Raw genomic sequence first — 17,969 nt, forward strand, 5'->3', positions numbered from 1 at the left:
TGGTTTGAAGCATTTTAAGAGGACAGGCAGCAGAAGTTAACTTGGGGGCAATAAAGGATCAAATAATATGCATGCCAATTAAAAAAATCTGTGCTTCAGTACGGAGCCTGAGAGAGTAGAGGTGGAGGTGTGATTTGTGGACCTCACAGGGGAAATGAGGAGATTCTAGAAGAAAGAGAGAGACTGGATCATTTTAATAGTCAATTTTATTTAAAACCATTCAACCACAGTATGGCTGATTTACTCAATAATTCATTTGGGCTTGGAGAGGTGTTGTGAGAGCAGGTTTTGAAAGCACTTGAGCAATATTCTGAGGGGAGAACATGGCAATATAATCCCAGTTTCTCTGTATGCTCTAGTAGCCCTCCCAGAATGTAATTGAAAATAATCCTCTCAGGTGTGCTCCCCTGGCTCGGCATCCTTCAGTCAGTATCGTAAGATTTTTAGTACCCATTGGAGCTGCTATGTGCTGAATTTTTTGAAACTCCGGCTATTTCTTCAGGGTTCAAAATGGGAGACAGTCTTTATTTTGATGAAGATGTGGATACCAGTGCCCAGGCTGCTGCATGACGAAGAGAGGAAGACCTCTCTATTGAAAATCAGGAAGAAAAGTTATCCATTTCTCTTGGGTATAATCTTAAACTAAAGTTTTTCTGTGAAGTTCATTCTTTTCCACTGTTAACCTTTTGGGTTGCAAGGGTCAGGGCTTCAGCTTACCTCCTCCAAGGGCACCGAATCACTGTGCGTTTGACAACCACTGTAGGTAGCTGAAAATGTTCTGAAGTTCTTCAAGTTCACATGCCATAAACATGTCATTTTTTTGTTCTTCCTGAGAAAACAGTCATCCAGGAAAAAACAAAGTGTGGTATAAATAGAATATGTAATGAAATTGGCCTGGGTCTGAAACTCATCAATCTGTAAGTCATAGACTCTGTAAACCCAACAGATAATAGATAAAAGGTCATCCTATTTCATGGGCATTGCTTTGAGATAAAATAGCTGTTAGAGTTAATAATTCTCACTATAAATCTTACTAACATAAAGAGCTCTGCTATACAACTGTAGTTATTTTTATCTCAATGACCTTAATTATTAATATGAACCCTTTTTTGTCACAAATTTTGCTCTCTGAAGTGTATGCCTCAAGTATGGAAGTCCCCAAAATGACCACTAGGGAAATGAGTATGTAGTATTTTACAGTATTTAATTTGAATGGGCTATTTTATATCTACGATGAACCAGATATATCGTAATTAGGCTCACCATCAAATCACACCATTGGTGGAGAGCAATATGGAGCACAATTGATTTAAAGTCAGAGCCAGATCTCAGCCTAGCCTTACCTTGAAAAGGGCTGGCTCTGTTTCAGATGTAAAGGAAGGACCTGCGTAACAGTGCTTTTTCTGTGCTTTCAAATAATATGAGTTGGCCTAACGAGAGATATCACCTCTCCATAGAAATTGGCTTCCGTAAAAGGTCAAGTTCACACAACTTAAATTCAAATTAAAAACTGATCACCTTAGTTCTTCGAAGAGTGACAGGACACGATAGACTTGAAGAGGTGAGTAGAGCGTAAACGAACTAAATATGGCCATATGAAATATTGACCAGAGAGTTGCACATATCTAATCTTATGTTTAGCTAATGGATTTAGCTGTACATGCCTGTTGTAGAGTTGTTTGTAATCATTACATGTGAATATAGGACGTTATTCTGATTTATGGAGAGCTTGCTTTATTTCTTCACTGCCTCATGGAAGAATTGAAATTTTTCTGCTTGCATAGAGGAAGCATGAGAACTGTCTTGTGGGTGCAGGGGCTAAGTGTAGGTTATCATCTAGCCTGTTAGTCCTCAAAAACCGACTCAATAGAACTAGTCACAAATGTAACATGTGTTCAGTAAGGACTATTCCCCTTTTCTTTGTGTGGAGAGAAAAAGGAGTGAATTTAAGGGAAGATATCAGGTAATCTCCAGGTGACCATCAGGTTTGCTGACTGTAATTTCATTCTGATATTCTCTTGTGTTTTATTACTTGACAGACAGAGTATGTAATCTCCTAGGAATCAGCTGTAACGAGTCTTGTTGGCAATAGACTACAGGTGTGAGGAGAGTTAAGTATAAGCCCTATTTTTGGACCCTCAAAGCTCTGGAAGGAAAGTTTTGTGCATTTTTTTTTCAAGATCACCCTTGTCTCAGAAAGAACAAGGAAAGAAAAAAAGAAATTTGCATTACAGTACAGTAGTTAATTGCAAAGTGCCTAAGAAGAATTTATAATGACAATTAAATAAAAAATAACCATATAAACATTCTTCACTATCATTCTGGATTTCTTGGTGTTTAGTTAAAGATGGAACTATGTGAATCTTTATGCTTTATTAAGTGACATTAATAGATAAGAATCTAAGGGAAGTAAAAGCAAAAGAGTTGTTAGAAACTAATAGAGTTAAACTTGTAAATTTAACATGGAACATTTCAAGTTTTCTCAAGTAGAGATAATCAAACCTTGCTAATCCATTTCACAAATTCTCATCACATAGGTATGATTATAGTAAAATTAGTTCTTAGTATAAAGAAGGATTCATTACTCATACTAATGTGATAGATCTCTTAAAATATTTGCTTCAATGGGTGTTGCCTTTGTATGGCTTAAGGCATCCCAAAAGCTTTCGGTGATCTTACAAAGGTGCCTTTGAATGCTTTAATTATGCGTGGCCATCTTTATCCATTTAGACTGAGCCTTATCTAGATTACATGATTGGTTAACCTTTCAGAATAAGTTGACCCTTAAATTAAAATGTTGCCCCTTTAAAGACTACCAACCAAATTAAAACAACCAGTCACACTTAAACCTCTAAAATAAATTGCTTTTTAAGTGTTCTCTTTCAATGATGATTTCCTACAAAATAATTTATAATCGTCAACAATCCACTCTAAATAAATTGAAACTCTTTGAAGAGTAGGGCTGTGATGGGCCTTTCCCTGAGAGTTTTTTGCTCTCTAAGCTATGCTTTTGGTAAGATGACAGACCAACCTAGAACAGGGCCACTCTAAATCAGCTTGGTGGCTGAGATGATCTAAATAGAAAGCTTGCAAAGCAGTGCTCTTCTGACCACCACGCGAAGCAGTCTGACTGCAAAGGGAAGAGCTGTTCTTTCCCTGTTTATTGAACATCAGCTGGTGGGGGGGTGGTGTCCCAGCGTACGCGTAGCCTGGGGCCTTCAGAGAAGATTCTGTCTCTCCGTCATTTCTGTGCAGCTGGGTCTAAGCGTGCCACTGCTGCTGGCGAGCCGCCCTGCTCCCTTCAGGTGTGCCCGGGGGTCTCGGCGCGCTGCAGGGGCTCCCTGAGCCCCATGACCCCGTCGACCAGCGGCTTCTCTGCTCCTCTTTCCGAAGTTTAAGTTGATCCAGAGGCAGCAGATATGACAACGTGAACGTACCATCAATTTTTTTATGCCATCTTTCTAGACAGCGTTTTTAACAAAATATATGCTGTGGAGTTCTCTTACAGCTGGCTGGGCGCAAACCATTTGTGTATTTATGCTACCTACTTCACATGCCGCTTCTCAGAAACACTAACTGTAAGAGAAGTTCGTGTCCCATATTGACAAAACTGGTGATTAACAGCTGATGTAAAATTCTTGTGTAAAACCTTCACATCACTCCTTTAGCATACTATAAAAATGCCTTTCTACTGCTCATGTTGATTTAAGCCTCAACATTGACAAAGTGGATTTGCATCGAAAAACTGTGGTGGTGTTTGATTTAAGGCAGAGTATTTTTCAGTATGTCTGCAAAAGTTGTAAACTTGGGGATATCCTGGCTGCTCATTTTGAAACATCTGATTTTATACATTTTTTTTAAGAATGTGACCAATGCCTGTAAAATATTACCTTATTCCAAAATAGCTTTAAGTTGAAAACATTTTTAACAATAAAAGTTCAGTATATGTCATGCTACAAAGAAGTCATCTTCTTTTCTCTGCCATTGTTGTACTAGGATGTACAAAGAAGGTTTCATAGCTCATTTAGAAAGCCACATTAGCCAGAGAGGCCTGCCAGAAGGAGAAGTTTATGATCAACAGCCAAATCTAGTCATTAGATTACACAGAAGAGGGGTAGAGAACTGAGTGCAGTGAAGCTGAATTTCTCAGCCAGCATTACTAAGAAGTAGAATAAAAAGGATGATATCCAAATTCACATTTACTCCCAAATGAAATCAGTAATAGATATCGTGTTTAATTAAAAAAAAATTAGTTTGCTTTAAAAAAAAAAAAAAAAGATTACCAAAGCAATAGTGCAAACTGGACAAAGAACTATAATTTCAAAGTCAGCCCTGATTTGTGTAAGGTGCTGGACCAGATGACCTCTACAGGCCCTTTCCAACCTTATTTATTCTACATGCACTGTGTCTTGTAAATAAAATGCATATATTATTATTGATAAATGCATTTTACATAAGTAAGTAGACAAAATGAAAATATGCAAACTGATAGCATTAAAAGTGAAAGAAAATGCAAACCAAATGAAGGAGAAGAGATATACATGGTATACCTTTTCACTGTGATTTCCACTTTCACTTTTACACATTGAACTTGTGTTTTTACTTAGGCTTTAGTCCCCTGGTCATGAGTCCTTTTTTTAAATTTTACTGTTAGTAGTTGAATTGTACCATTGACAGGCATATACTGGAACAGTCAGCCCTTTGGATATTTGTAGGTATTGGCTATTGAACTATGGTTTTCTTTTCCCTGCAGACAATTACAGAAAAGCCTTTTGCTGTTTTGTGGGCTGTTGATGTTGGATTCTCCCACCTTTTCTGTTAATTGTTGAGAAATTTAACATCAGACATTTCTTGCTGATGATAAAACTAGCATCTGTCAACTTCTTATCTCAGAAGCTTTATGTTTATTTGGTCCAATCTGATGTTGGAGATTCATTGTAATTGAGAGACTATTCAACAAGTGCAGAACATGGAAATAACATCTTTCTTAGAGACTGCAGATAAATTTGCCATTGTCATGCAGTTTTCAGCAGAACTTCCCAAATTGTGTGAAAGGAAATATGAAAATAAGACCTGAGGAGAGACCAATTGACTTATTGACAATACCCTTTTAATCTACTCTGTACCCATCTTCTTTATTCTCAGACTTTCCTCCACAGAATAGATACGGGAGAAGTTTTCTAATAGCATCCATGGATTTCCAATTTCACGGAGACGAAATGGAGAACAAAGTGACACAGCACTTAGGAGGCGTCGGCGGGATTAAGGGCAGTTACATTCCCCAGTTTGGGTCCACTGATGAGTGAGGTATGGGGATCTGCTGGATCACACCACAGCTTCATTGTGGTCTGGTCTCCTTTCTGGGAAAACAGTTTGGGGTTCTCTGGGAGGTGCTTCTCCTGTCACAACCTGGAGTTTGTATCTCAGTCAGGTTTCTGTTGCTTCTCAAACGCACCATGATAGTAATAAAGTAGCTGGCAGTTATGTCTGTTGCAGTCCATATGTAACATCTGCATTATTGCAAATTGTTATTGCATCAATGAATTTAGCCATACCTATTTCCCTGTTTTCATCATACACAAGCATAGGCTGAGACATAATTAAGTTCCTGGGAATGGGTCATATTGTAACATGGTAGTTAAATCATATCTGAAGCTTGAGCATAATATGCAGAGACCCCATGAGCAGGCTTTTAGCAAAATGCTGAAAGCAAAAGCAAACCCTGACTGTTTATTTTGGTGTGGTTTCACATACAACTTTAAAGAAACTCAGCTTAAGCTGTGATGCTAGCAAAACATAATCAGGGTATGCTTAAAAGGAAACATTTCTTCAATTTCAAGTGAAACCAGGGGAAAATTTAGTGCATGAGAGAGCAGTGCATCAACATCAAGGAATACAGCAACAAGAATTAGTAACTTTAAATAATTAAAGGCACTGTACCAAGGTAATAGTCATTAACATATGTTCTCTACCCACTGCTGTGAACTTCTGAGAAGATAATTTTACCTGCCACTTCGTTCTTTCCCATCTCTTGTACCCTGTATACAGTTATATAACATTATATATTGGTGGGCCCCAAAATCTAGTAATACAGGCCCTAAATACAGAAGTGCAATCAGAAAGGCTTTCCTCTCCACTTAATGAAAGAGTAATTCTGAGGTTCTACTATCTAACCCAGCTATATTGATTTCTGCTGCTTACATGTTAAGTAGGAAATTCTCTCTAGAGTTTATTTGTACTGGCTGTTTATTGCCTTGAGGTTTCCATAAATAACTGGTTCTCACCAAGAAGCTGCTTTTTGCAAAAATCTTCATTTGAAGGGAGCAAATAAATGGCAAGAAGAGAAAAGGCATCTACTCCTTTTTAGGGTTTAAGGTTTAGGGTTGCATCTTTTCAAGGATCTTCTCTCTTTCTGCTTTGATATTACTTCCCAATCAATTATGAATTTCTGTATAGCTCTGGTGACACTTGAGAGCATCAACTGGAGGACTGATGAGGAGAAAGCTTATACAAATGTTCTCCATAACCAATCTTTTATCTGTTTCCCGGTACATCTTGGCAGAAAGCCCCTTCCCTTACAAAATATCTTATTCTTTTTTCTTACTTGGACATCAAAAATGGTAATAGTGAACTCCTGTGCAAGCCCCACCATTGAGCTATTGTGCCTGCCTTGCTATCTCTGATGTTGGGGACTCTTGCAGGTTGATTAGTGTAAACTGAGTAAACTGAGGTTGCTTTCAAAAGATCTTAATTGCCTCATCCTGGCTTAGCATATGACCTGTAGTATTTTGGAGGGCTTGGTTTGGTTGTTTGCTTAACCCTCCTGTAACTGTCTTGTTGATCTCAGGCACTTTAGATCAAGTGTTGCAAAAATGACATTCTGACATTTTCTGCTTGTGTGTTTGAGCAAAAACCCATCTGTCTGGAGTCCCCAGGGGATCGCAACGCAGCCACTTCAAAGAAAGGGTCTTGTAGTGATTTGACCTCTGGATTCTACTTAGGGTCTAAAGATAGATGTGCGCCCTCACTGGCTCGTGATAAATGAGGCACAGTACTTCAAGAAAAAAAAATCTATGATTCGCCTAAAAAAAAAGCCAGCAACTTTAAATGCCCTATGACTTTCTACCATTTTTACTTAATTGTTCTGGTGAGCAAGCAGAATAAAAATTAAAATGCTATTAGATGACATTAATGCTGCCCACAAAGCAACTGCTTTCAGAACATCGTTCTTATGGGGATTGTTGTTCTATAATTAGTTGTGAAGTTGTTTGATTTCTTTATGACCTTTTCTCTTTTATCATTTTTTTGAGGTTGGCCCAAATTTATATAATAGATTTTTTTTTCTTGTGTAATAATATATTGAGGGAACTTATTCAATGATATATGACTCTGCCTGTATGAGGTTTTTTTCCTTCTGTTCAATGCAGTTTTTGAACCATTGGACCAGGGTATATTGTAAATGTAAATCTCAAAGGACTTAGACTGTTAAAAATAAAGTTTTGATTTGTCAAATAGCAGATTCCTCATGTGGCTTCCTGTGTGTAAGAATGGTCGTTGCTGTTGTTCTCCAAACCAAGAGACAGTTTGCCTCTGGCACATATGTTGCTTGAAAAACCCACTTGCTTAAAAGACAGGGTTTTATTGACACACTTGAAGTATTCTTTGCCCAACTCATTATTGAAGGAAATTTTTACTGCAGCCATATGTGTGTGTGTATGTGTGTATATGTGTATATATACATATATATATATATATATATGGAGAAAATGGGAATGCTGTCTGAGAAGGAAAGATTAATCTTTGGGACAGAATCCTGAAAGCAGCCAAGTCTAGGAGAAACAGTTATGACTGAAGTTTGTCTTGATTCATTTTGAGTTTATTTGAGGAACAGAGCTTACCTCACTAATGCAGTCCAGCGGGAACATAGGGGAGCATTACAACTCAGTGGGTAATGCACCTATGAAGAAGACTATATCAGTTTCTGTGTTAATGAAGTTTTATTTCAACATGTTTGTTTTACTTCCTTTCAAATATTACTTTTCAGCGTTACTTGGGGATCCATAATTAAAGGAAAAAGTCGATTTCAACACACAGCAAATTAGAAAACAGATTTCAACATATTTGTGTTCTTGCACAATAAAACATAGGGCTTTCAGGAAAACTAGTTCAGAATTACATTACAAAGACTTGGACATCTTTTCCTTTTTTAAGTCCCTAGCTGTTTGCTGAGTTCTCTGAAGAAGCTGCAGGCGGTAGGGGAAGGGCTGTGAAAGGACATTGGGGGGGATTCTTTCTCATGCTGGAGAAGCCACACTTAGGATATGGTTAATTTTGCAGGTGCTTTGGAACCAATTTTCCAACTGTGCACAGAAGAGCTTGTTGAGTAAAGTCAAGTACATTTGCCATTATCCTTTAGGGAGAAATCGTTAGCACTGAGATTGTACTCTCTAGGCAGATTTCTGTCTGTGTTGAGGTTAATGTTAAGGTTGTATTCACAGTGGAACCTGAAAAGTGGCAAAGTTTAATTACAAAAATTTCTCCCTCTACTCTGGAAGATTACCCATAACTTTTTGATAGCAATTTAGTCTTGCCAAGGCCATGTCCTCCAGTTAAACTAGGTTTAGACATACTTGGTCAGCTGTATTTAAGGTTGACAGCAAACAGTGTTTTGACTTTAACAAGTGTTTCTAGTTTAGGGCCCACATCAGAGTTAAAGCTAGGGTGGTGGCTGGTTTTTGGAAGATACTGCGTGACCGACCTGGACAACAGCATCCTGCCCCGACTAGCGCCTTCGACTGGGGGATCCCAGGAAATGGGTCCACCTGCTCAGCTGAGTTTACAGCTGTGCCAGTTCGCCATCAGCTGTTTAGCCTTGGCCTGCAGAGTTTGGTGAACTATGTTTAAAACCAAGCCCACCAGGTGCTATTTAGTGATCACAAATTCAGTGGCATGCAGACTCTATTTACTCTGGGGGCTGCTGACGTCCTGCTTGACTAGGACTTGTTTCAGTGATGGATCGTTATTTAATTGGGGCTTTGGGATCCCAGGAAAAACAGGAATGAAAACACAAACACCAACTGAGAAGTACAAGTTCCAGTCAATCACAGGCATTGCTCTATTATATTTACCATCCTTGGAGGAAAAAAGTATTATTGTACAGCATGATTTTATTGAAAGGCCTAATAGACTTTGCTTTTCAAAAGCTTTCAAGTAGTTTTTCAGGTTGCAATTCATCAAGAAATACATTTGATGTTTGTCCAAAAGGCACTTTCATAGCTTGTTCTTTCTCTGGGAACATAATTGAACTGAAGGTAAAATAGCCAATTGCTAATAGGTTGATAGAGATAAAGGGGTTTTGTGATGGGCAGAGAACAGAAATAATCCTGAAGCCAGCTGTGCAAAGTGTCGGGGGACGGCGCTGCTGCGGGGGGGGGGGGCAGCATTGATGACCTGTCGATAGCAGCAGGGAAATAGGCAATCTCCTTCGCTTGTCCATTGACTCGCTGGCTGCGTCTGGCTGGTAATAGGAAATCAGATTGTGCTGCATGGAAAAGAGAGCGCAGGGGCCCGGGGGGCATGATACGGGACAGGCACCGAGCGGGCACGTTTCCCAGGCAGCCTCCGCTCGACTTGAAAACTGCCATGCCTTGATAGGCATCGAAGAGGAAAGCAAAGTCCCAGCAAGGCGGCTGCTGAATCCAGGCAGCATTATATGAAGATGAGAAAAAATAAAACCAGCAGAGATGCTGGAGTTTGGTTATGGTCCTAAGAGGTGAGGAAAGCTGAACAGAAATCAAACAGATGCAAATGAGGTAAAGAAAGAGGAATAAGATTGTCTGCAACACCATTTTGACTATTTAAGATTAATATATTTTGTTTACATCTTTAAGTTTTATGTATGTCTGCAACACCATTTTGACTATTTAAGATTAATATATTTTGTTTACATCTTTAAGTTTTATGTATGTATGTATGTATGTTATATTCAATATATTTCATCAAGAGTAAAGTATCTCTTTTTTTATGCATTACATAATTTAGCTGTGGAGATAAGGGCTTCGTCTCACTATCGGACTTTGCTGTGACAGCTTATGAGGGTATGGTCTGCCTGTGGCCCGAAGTTTGCTGCCTCTGCAAAATAAATAGCATAACAGGCCTCATGCTTGGTCCTTCGCCACTGTCATTTGGGGTGTGCAGTTTCCCACTGACGCATCACCCATTTGTTGCAATTAAACGGCTGTTCTGCGGTGTGCAGTAGGGCATGGCAAACCTGGCAGGCGGGTGAAGCAACCTCCTGGGGTGCCCGAAGCTGTGACCGATGGGATCACCGACTGTCCCCCCGTCGCAAGGGCATCCTTCAGTGGGGCAGTGACCTAGTGTGCCGGGGATGACCAGGTTGGGGGCTTTTCCAGTGGTGTCTGGGCCAGCTGGCAGGACACAGGGAGTAACGGGTGCCCAGCTGGGCCTTGCCCCGGCTGGGGCAGGAGGCCTAGGGGATGTGACTGCGCTGACACTTTACGGAGTCGCTGGCTGCTTCGCCACAGTTTCGCATTGACTTTGTGCTTAGCTTGGCATTAGCTGCTGGTAGGGCAGTTGCAATCTACAGCTGCTTCGTGCTGCCATTTGACATAAAAAGACAGTATTTTAAACAACTGCACAAAGGATTGCCTTGTTACCTCCAAGCAGCCAGCGCTTCAGCCCCGCGTCCACAGCCGTGCCTCGCGCGGGGACTAGAGGTTCTGCAGGGCCAACAGGCAGCCTGGCGTGTGCGTGCTCTACTGCTGTGCGTGAGGAAACGTGTTCCTCAACATTACTGACCTATGGCCAGGTAGTTATTTAAGAAATAAATAGTAATTAGTCATGTTGAAATAATTAACATCTATAATTAGGCTACGTTTATATATTGCTTTTTAGCTGACATCAGCAGTGTTCTGATCAAAGCCACGAGCCTAAAGTTCAGTAAAGATAATTATTTTAGTTTGGATTTTAAAAAAATAAACCCTTGTGTTGAGGGTTCACGTGCTCATACAGCCTGGCAAAGCGGAGCTTCCCGCCGTGCTTCCCGAGGAGCCCGTGTGCCTCTTGCCCGTGGTGCCGGTGGCGGAGCAGCCGGCCTCGCTCCTGGCCCCGCGGCGCAGCAGGACGGGGCCGCTCTGCCGCGCGGCCTGGGACGCCTTCACCTCCTGCGCGCCGAGGGTTACTTCTCTAGGCAGTGTACACGCCGGTGCCAAACAAAGTGAAACCGCGGTGGTATTGCGATTCGTCTGTGTGTTCCTCTGAATTTAATTATTGAAATGACCTGCTATTGTTTCTAAATTAAATATTAAAGCTTACTAAGTGGCTGCCGTCCTGGCACAGTTGTTATGGTGTGGTGATCAGTGCTGACAGAGCTGGAGCCCGTTGCTGGTGCTGGGGGGATCTCGACTCGTCCCTGGCTCCTCAGGCCTCCAGCGCCGCTGCGGGGGCAAGCGCAGCACCCCGCGTTGCCGGCCAGGCGCTTGCACGGGCACACGGTGGCACCGCCTGCCCGCCCTCACCGGGCAGCCGAGGCCTCCGAGCCCGGGCCGTCCCCCTGCACACCTCACGCAGAGTGGGCTGGAAACCCCATGTACGGCCCACGGCTCTGCCCACCCCATCCGCGAGGCCGCGGGGAATGAGGAGCTCCCAGAGACACCGCGGCGGCAGGCGTGGGGACCCCTGTGCACCCCCCGGGGCTCTGGGGACCACGCAGTGCCCGCTCGCGGGACTGTCTCCCTTCCTGGTGGAGAAGGACGGGACCTTAACCAGGGAGAGAAAAAAATAGCAGGTTGCTTGAGTCACCATCAAAATTAATAATTTGTCCAGGTTACCTGAGGTTTCTCAGCCCGTATCTTTGACTTTTTGACAGTTTGATAAGATAATGAAGGAGAATTACTAAACCAGAAGAGTCAAATTAGTATTTTTTCTGTTGTGGGCAGATGAGTATGGCCAAATGAGAAAGACCTACCAATTGCAAGTATTTTAAACTGACCCCTGTGAGAGATGGCATGGCAGAGTCCCCTTGCCCATTCGTACGTGAACTAAACGTGAGTCACGACTTACTCACGGGCGCCTCTGTAACGCCTCCCTGTGCAGTGCGCGGGCTCGGGCAGAAAGGTGGCCGGGGCAGCACGGGCTGCAGCTCCAGTACTTCCTCCCCTTTGACGAGTGTGAAGGTCTTTCCTGTGGGGTGAAAACAGTTTTAGACATTTGAAAGCGGAGCTGGCTGGCAACCATGCACAGCCATAGCTCAGAACTGGCCAGCTTCGAGACAGCAAGGGACTTCTTGTCGTGGCGCTGAACTGCATTTATTCCCAGCTGTAGGAACCATAGGCACATACATGTAACAACTGGACACCTTGGGGTTTCTGGATTTAGTGAGACTGATAAGCTCTTCTTATTGTTTGTAACAGAAAAATCTTCAATCAGTAGGATTTCACTTAAAAAAGCAGAAGTTTTCACAGAACTTTACTACAAAATGATGCGTGGCTTACATTTTTAAATGGAATTAACATCTATCAGCATTTTTGGCACTGGGGATTTCATTGATTTATAAGTATTGTAAATGTCACATACTATTGGTATAGAAGGGAAGGTTCCTAATAAGACACTACGAATGAACTACTCTGTAATTATAATAACTGTATTTACGGTGGGGAAACAAGTTTTGCTTATAGGGAGGATATTTTAATCTGCTCTGCTGTTAGCACCATCTCAATTTTTTTTTTTTTTTAACCTGGTGAGTAGGTTAAAAAGCAAAAAGACAGAATTTTCCCCAGGAGACAGATTCTCCCCAGGCAGAATATATATTTTAAAAGACTGCCGTCAATGTGATGTGGTAATAGAACTTCATCCCTAATGCAAGTGCTGGCAGCAACTGAGGCGTCATTTAGCAGAATATATCTGAAGATGACTTTTGTAGCTTTTTGTGGCAATCTGAGTTCAATTCAAACCATAATCAGCTAATCACTGGCAATTTTCAGATACGAGTCAAGCTAATTTCAAGACAATCAGCCTTAGATAGTTTCATTGAACAGCCCTGGTGATGATGTTTATGTTGATGTCCATTAGTATTCCAACTGACAGTAATGTTAGCTGTGCAAAAAAAAAACTCTAAAATGATCAACAACAAGAAGTCTGCAAGCCTGAAGTGCAGAAAATGGCAGTGTATTTTTTTGACCCACTTTGGCGTTTTCTAGCAGATGTTGTAAACCTTGGGTCTGCATTTGCATAAGGAGACAGAGGGACGTTTAGGCTACTTACTTACCCTAATTTGAAATTATAGCTTAGCTTCTGCTCGGCTTTGAATGTCAAAATGGTTCCTCTGTGTAGAAGTCTTGGAAACTAAAAGCCATGCCAGGATCTAGGCCATACAGGGTGTTTGTTGCTTTTTCAAGACCTTCTAGATTCAAACCACATGCAACTTTGTTGACATGCATCACTACAGTATGTAAATGAGTCCATAATGGTGCCTGCTTGATTGAATTTTTTTTTCTGCTTTTTTTCATTACATTACTTTCTTTCTCCTTCACAGCCTGTGGAGTTGGATAGACATAACACCCCATTTGCAGAAAAACATGCCCCGCAACCCCAAGGGATGCCTCTTTGAGTCACAGAGGAAAAATATGGTAGGGCCAAAGTGAGATGTTGTGAGACTAAAATGGACAACTTAACCATATGATCAGCTTCCCTTTATGAAAACACTATGGCAGTTTGTGAGCAGAAATTGTATGGATAATTGTATGGATTGTATGGTCTGATCCTAGCACTGCTGAAAGCAAAGAGGGGCTTTTGTGCATGTATTCTAGAGGTGGGAAATGCTGAGGGCTGTTTCTTGAAGCAGTCCGGTACAGTGACAAAGGTACAGCAATATTAACTTCACTAAGAAATACTTGTTTCATTTAGCCGTTCTGGTTAGCATATAAAGCCGAGGTGGGGGGGTTTATCACCACTCCTTCCTCAACACTTTGCAAGTCGGGCTGTGTGGGCTCCACGGGCTTGCCCCACGCAGGAACTGTGGCAAGGACGGAGGTGCTGCAAATTAAAAAAAAAATACGTATTTAAAGTTCGTCTCAGTCTACTTGAAGCAGTGACTAATTTGTAATATGTAAGAAGCCAACCCCAGTGTATTGGGCAATGTGCTATTAAATGCTTTGTGCTAAGCAATGCCAGTCAGGAAGCCTTTAAACAGCTGTCACACATGCTTGGAGTCTAAATTAACTGTAGTAATTTAGGAAAGGGACCTGTAGTCATTATAAACACCTTTGCTCAATGTACAAGAGAGTAGTCAAATGGCAACCAGAATGTTAACACAGCTAGATGTGGAATACAGATTAATAATAAAAGCAACATAATGCCACTTTATAAGTCAGCACTCCTTCATCTCGAATATTGTGTTCTGCTGGCCACGTCTCAGAAATGTGAATGGCAGAAACAGGTCTCCGGAGAATGGAGACAAAATGATTAGTGTCATAGAAAAACTTCTGTAGAGAGAGAACTTGAAAAAGATGGTACCTGTTTACTATGGATGAGATAAATCAGACAGAATAAGATGCAGTTAGACAAAGTAATTAATGGCATACTTGTGCTCAGAGAGTTATTCTCTAATGAGAGTAAGAAAAAGAAAGGCACAATTTAATTATGATAGGAGACAGCAACTGTAAAACTTAAACTGAATATATATATATTCAGACACAGATGTAATATTTTAAGCATGATTTTTTTTTTCCACACAGAGTCACAAGTAACAAGGACTTAGCAGGAAAGAAAAGAAAGGAAGTGCAGGTGGATAAGAAGAAAATTCCCAGGTACATTAGCTATAATTATGTAATTTCTATATAGTTTTTAATATCTATATATATTAGTAGAATAAATAAACAAATTTATTGTATTTTATATTAAATGTATAACATACTGTTTATATTTTTAAACATATGTGTATAAACAAAAAATGAGCATGTTCTTAATAATTCTTGCATATAAGAAACAAACATGAAAAATATTCTCCTTGTCCTTGTCCTATGCTCACCTAAAAGTCTATACAGTTTGGGGGGGGTCTTTTTTCATTATTATTTTTAAGGCTGTTGGTTACAAGAGAAAACATTATTTAATACTCGTGCCAGATACCACGACATAACCACCTCTGCGGCCCACCCCAGCTCGCCCTGTTTTGTTTGATTTCTGCCGTTCACATGGCTTTGCTGAGCACGCTTCGCCTAGCGGGCAGCGGCGGGTCCCAGAGGCTGTGCTCAGTGCGCTCTCCCTAGTTCTGTTTTGGGACAGGTGTTTGTCCACTACATCAGTGGCAGCGTGGTATGTGCTCTTTGATGTAAAAGCTGCATGGTGAAGCGATTTATGGTTTATCTCATCTCATGCACATGTTTTATGTGGCTTCTGAAGATGTAGATCATGATGTAGATACAAAATAGGAATTTGGGCTGTTTTCCTGTTCCTTTTCAGGGAACCTTTTGCTGGCTTGCCCACTGGTTTAAAAAAACTATTTTGGGACTAAGAGGTATTAAAAACAGAGCTCCTGAGTGTTTGACAAGAAGACATTGCTGCCTGCTGAGGCTCCCAGCACAACAGATAGCAGCCACTGATCCCAGAAGGCACCTGGTGCCACTTCTGCTCGCTGATTGGGAGTGTGTGAAAGCACTGCCAGTACGCGTATTCCAGAGAGCAGGTTTAGAAATACTTTTCCATGTGGATTTTACACAGCAAAAGCCAGCTGCATAAATATTCATAGGAAGCAAATGCAAAAGGTATTTGTGCAAAATGAATTCATTTTTAAAGAGTTGTAAAATATTCATAGGAAGTATTTCTAGCATGAATCTAGAACAGAGGCCCAAGTCCAGAAGTTCCTGACACATTTCTCCAGCTTTAGGCACTGGTTGCAGTAAGATTACAGATGCTCGTACGCCTGAAACAGGACTGGCTCTTCAAGGGGCTTAAGTAGATGATGTCTGAATAATGTTGAGGGCTTGGGTCATCAGGATTAAGGTGAAACATGGAAGTAGGCTTGTTGTTTCTTTGTGAGGGAGCCAATTTGTTGACGTGGTTCACAGCTACCCAGCAGTGTCACACACCACCAGCACCGGAGCAGCTCTGGTCCCAGCTCCCTCCTTGAGGCCGCTGCAAGTGCAGCTATGCTGGCCCAGACACCTGCATCGATCCCCAACAGCAGTCTTTTTCCTATGAAAGCTGGGACAGGAGAGTAACATACTGAAGGCTGGGTAAGCACAGAGAGACAAATCCTGCAGCCTTTTGTTCCATCCAGTTTTTTTCAAAGTTTAAAGTGTCTAGCTAAAGATTTCAAACATACTTGCCATTGTCTGTGCTTTTTTGTTTTCATTTGCATTTTAATGCTGTTCTCAGCTGTCTCAGAGGACACTATGGATGCAAGAAGTTTGCATGGGTTACAGAGGAGATGGGACAAACACTTAGATCCTTTGTGGGTTACTGGTCAGACAAACTGTAACTGGCCCTGGAAGTCCCCTGACCTGAAAGTGGTCAGAGGAGGGGGAGTATAAAGGACAAGCACCCTATCTGCTTGCTCCTTACTTTGCCATGTGCACCCACCCTGAACCGTGTGAACCTTTGGTCTAGCCTCACAGAGATGCTCTGCTGCATGTTCGTGTGCTGACTGTTAGCCTTGACAAGAATGTCACAAGGTAGGTGCTGTGACAGGTTGAAATCAGATGTCATGTGACGAAACCTATAATTCCTTTCAATAGGCCAAATAATAGACTAGAAGAGTATAAAATCCAAATTTTACTATTAAAAATAAGGATTTAGTCCCACATTTAAATAATTTACTTTAAAAATAAATCCAAAGGCTTATGAGGGTCTATAGTAGAAGAGAAGGGTGCTGTCTGAATGTTTGGTTGCAGTGACACTGAACCATAGTATCCCCTGGCTCCTCTCAGAGTTATTTTTTAGCAGGATTAAGATTTATTGAGCCTTGGTTGTTTGAGAAGAGCAATGGCTTCCTCTCCAAAGTGGTTATTGGGCAGAAAGTATCCATTCCAAAGGGCGACATATGGATATCAATCTGTCTCCCTATTAGAACCTAACTGCCTTGAAAATGATGAAATACAGTGTTGGGGGGGGGAGAGTAAATATACCTGATAAAGCTGCAGATGCATCAGCACAATTACAAAATGATGTTTTTAAGCCATGGCAACAGCAGAGACCACAGAGATCTTCTCCATTCCTAGACTTCTGTGCAGAATATCCCAGATAAACATGTATGCAGTGCCTATGCAATGCTCCCTCAAGGCTCTGAGAAACAGCCAAAAATAAAGGCTGTTTGTTTAGCACTGTCTCGAACGAAGCAGCAGGACACGACTGGTAAGCAAGATGCATAAGACTTTGGGAAATGAAATGAAATGAAACAAAAGGGCCGCGCTGGTGGTAGCACTCTTGCTCTCCCTTTGCTTTCTAAGGGAGCCCCATCTCACAGCTGCATATTGGTGGTGTGCCTTATGGGTGGATACACCCTGAGCACGCAGGTAGACCTGCACCAACACCTGCAGTCATGGTCCGAGATCGGGAACAAACCTAAAGCCTCTGAGTTCTCAGTATTACTTGACAGTATCATGAAGCATCCCTGTAATGTATCCCCTTGAAAGACACAGGCTTGGAATAGTCATAATGTTCATTAATTTATTCATGTGCCAGATGGCCACCCATACACCTGGGCTGATACCAGGGAAAGTCTACAGCAAACCTCAATTGTCCCCAGGCAGAAGCCTCAAATCAGAGCGCTGCCAGGGTGACCAGGAAAGGGTTATCTAGAGACCATGGTTCTCTCATATGTGCTCTTGTTAGCACCCACCCATCTCCTGCCATATGGCACCTTATGTTAGGATGTGCTGTAAACAAAATTGTAAGAAGAGTCTAAATAATATATAAGAAAAGAAAAAAAAATCATTAATCATTGCGGTATAAGC

General features: G+C 41.4%; 1 long non-coding RNA gene across 2 annotated transcripts in view; it reads left to right on the forward strand.

The window, feature by feature from the left end:
- The window catches only part of LOC112993271 (uncharacterized), a 436,804-nt gene that overhangs the window by 402,035 nt on the left and 16,800 nt on the right, over positions 1-17,969 (forward strand). For both annotated transcript variants that reach the window (XR_010389663.1, XR_003261690.2), the window contains 2 exons: positions 13,553-13,646; positions 14,754-14,825. This is a non-coding gene — a long non-coding RNA (uncharacterized LOC112993271). The remainder of the gene's footprint in view (positions 1-13,552; positions 13,647-14,753; positions 14,826-17,969) is intronic.

The sequence above is a fragment of the Dromaius novaehollandiae genome, chromosome 6, assembly GCF_036370855.1.
Source record: "Dromaius novaehollandiae isolate bDroNov1 chromosome 6, bDroNov1.hap1, whole genome shotgun sequence".
NCBI classification, from domain to species: Eukaryota; Metazoa; Chordata; class Aves; order Casuariiformes; family Dromaiidae; genus Dromaius; species Dromaius novaehollandiae.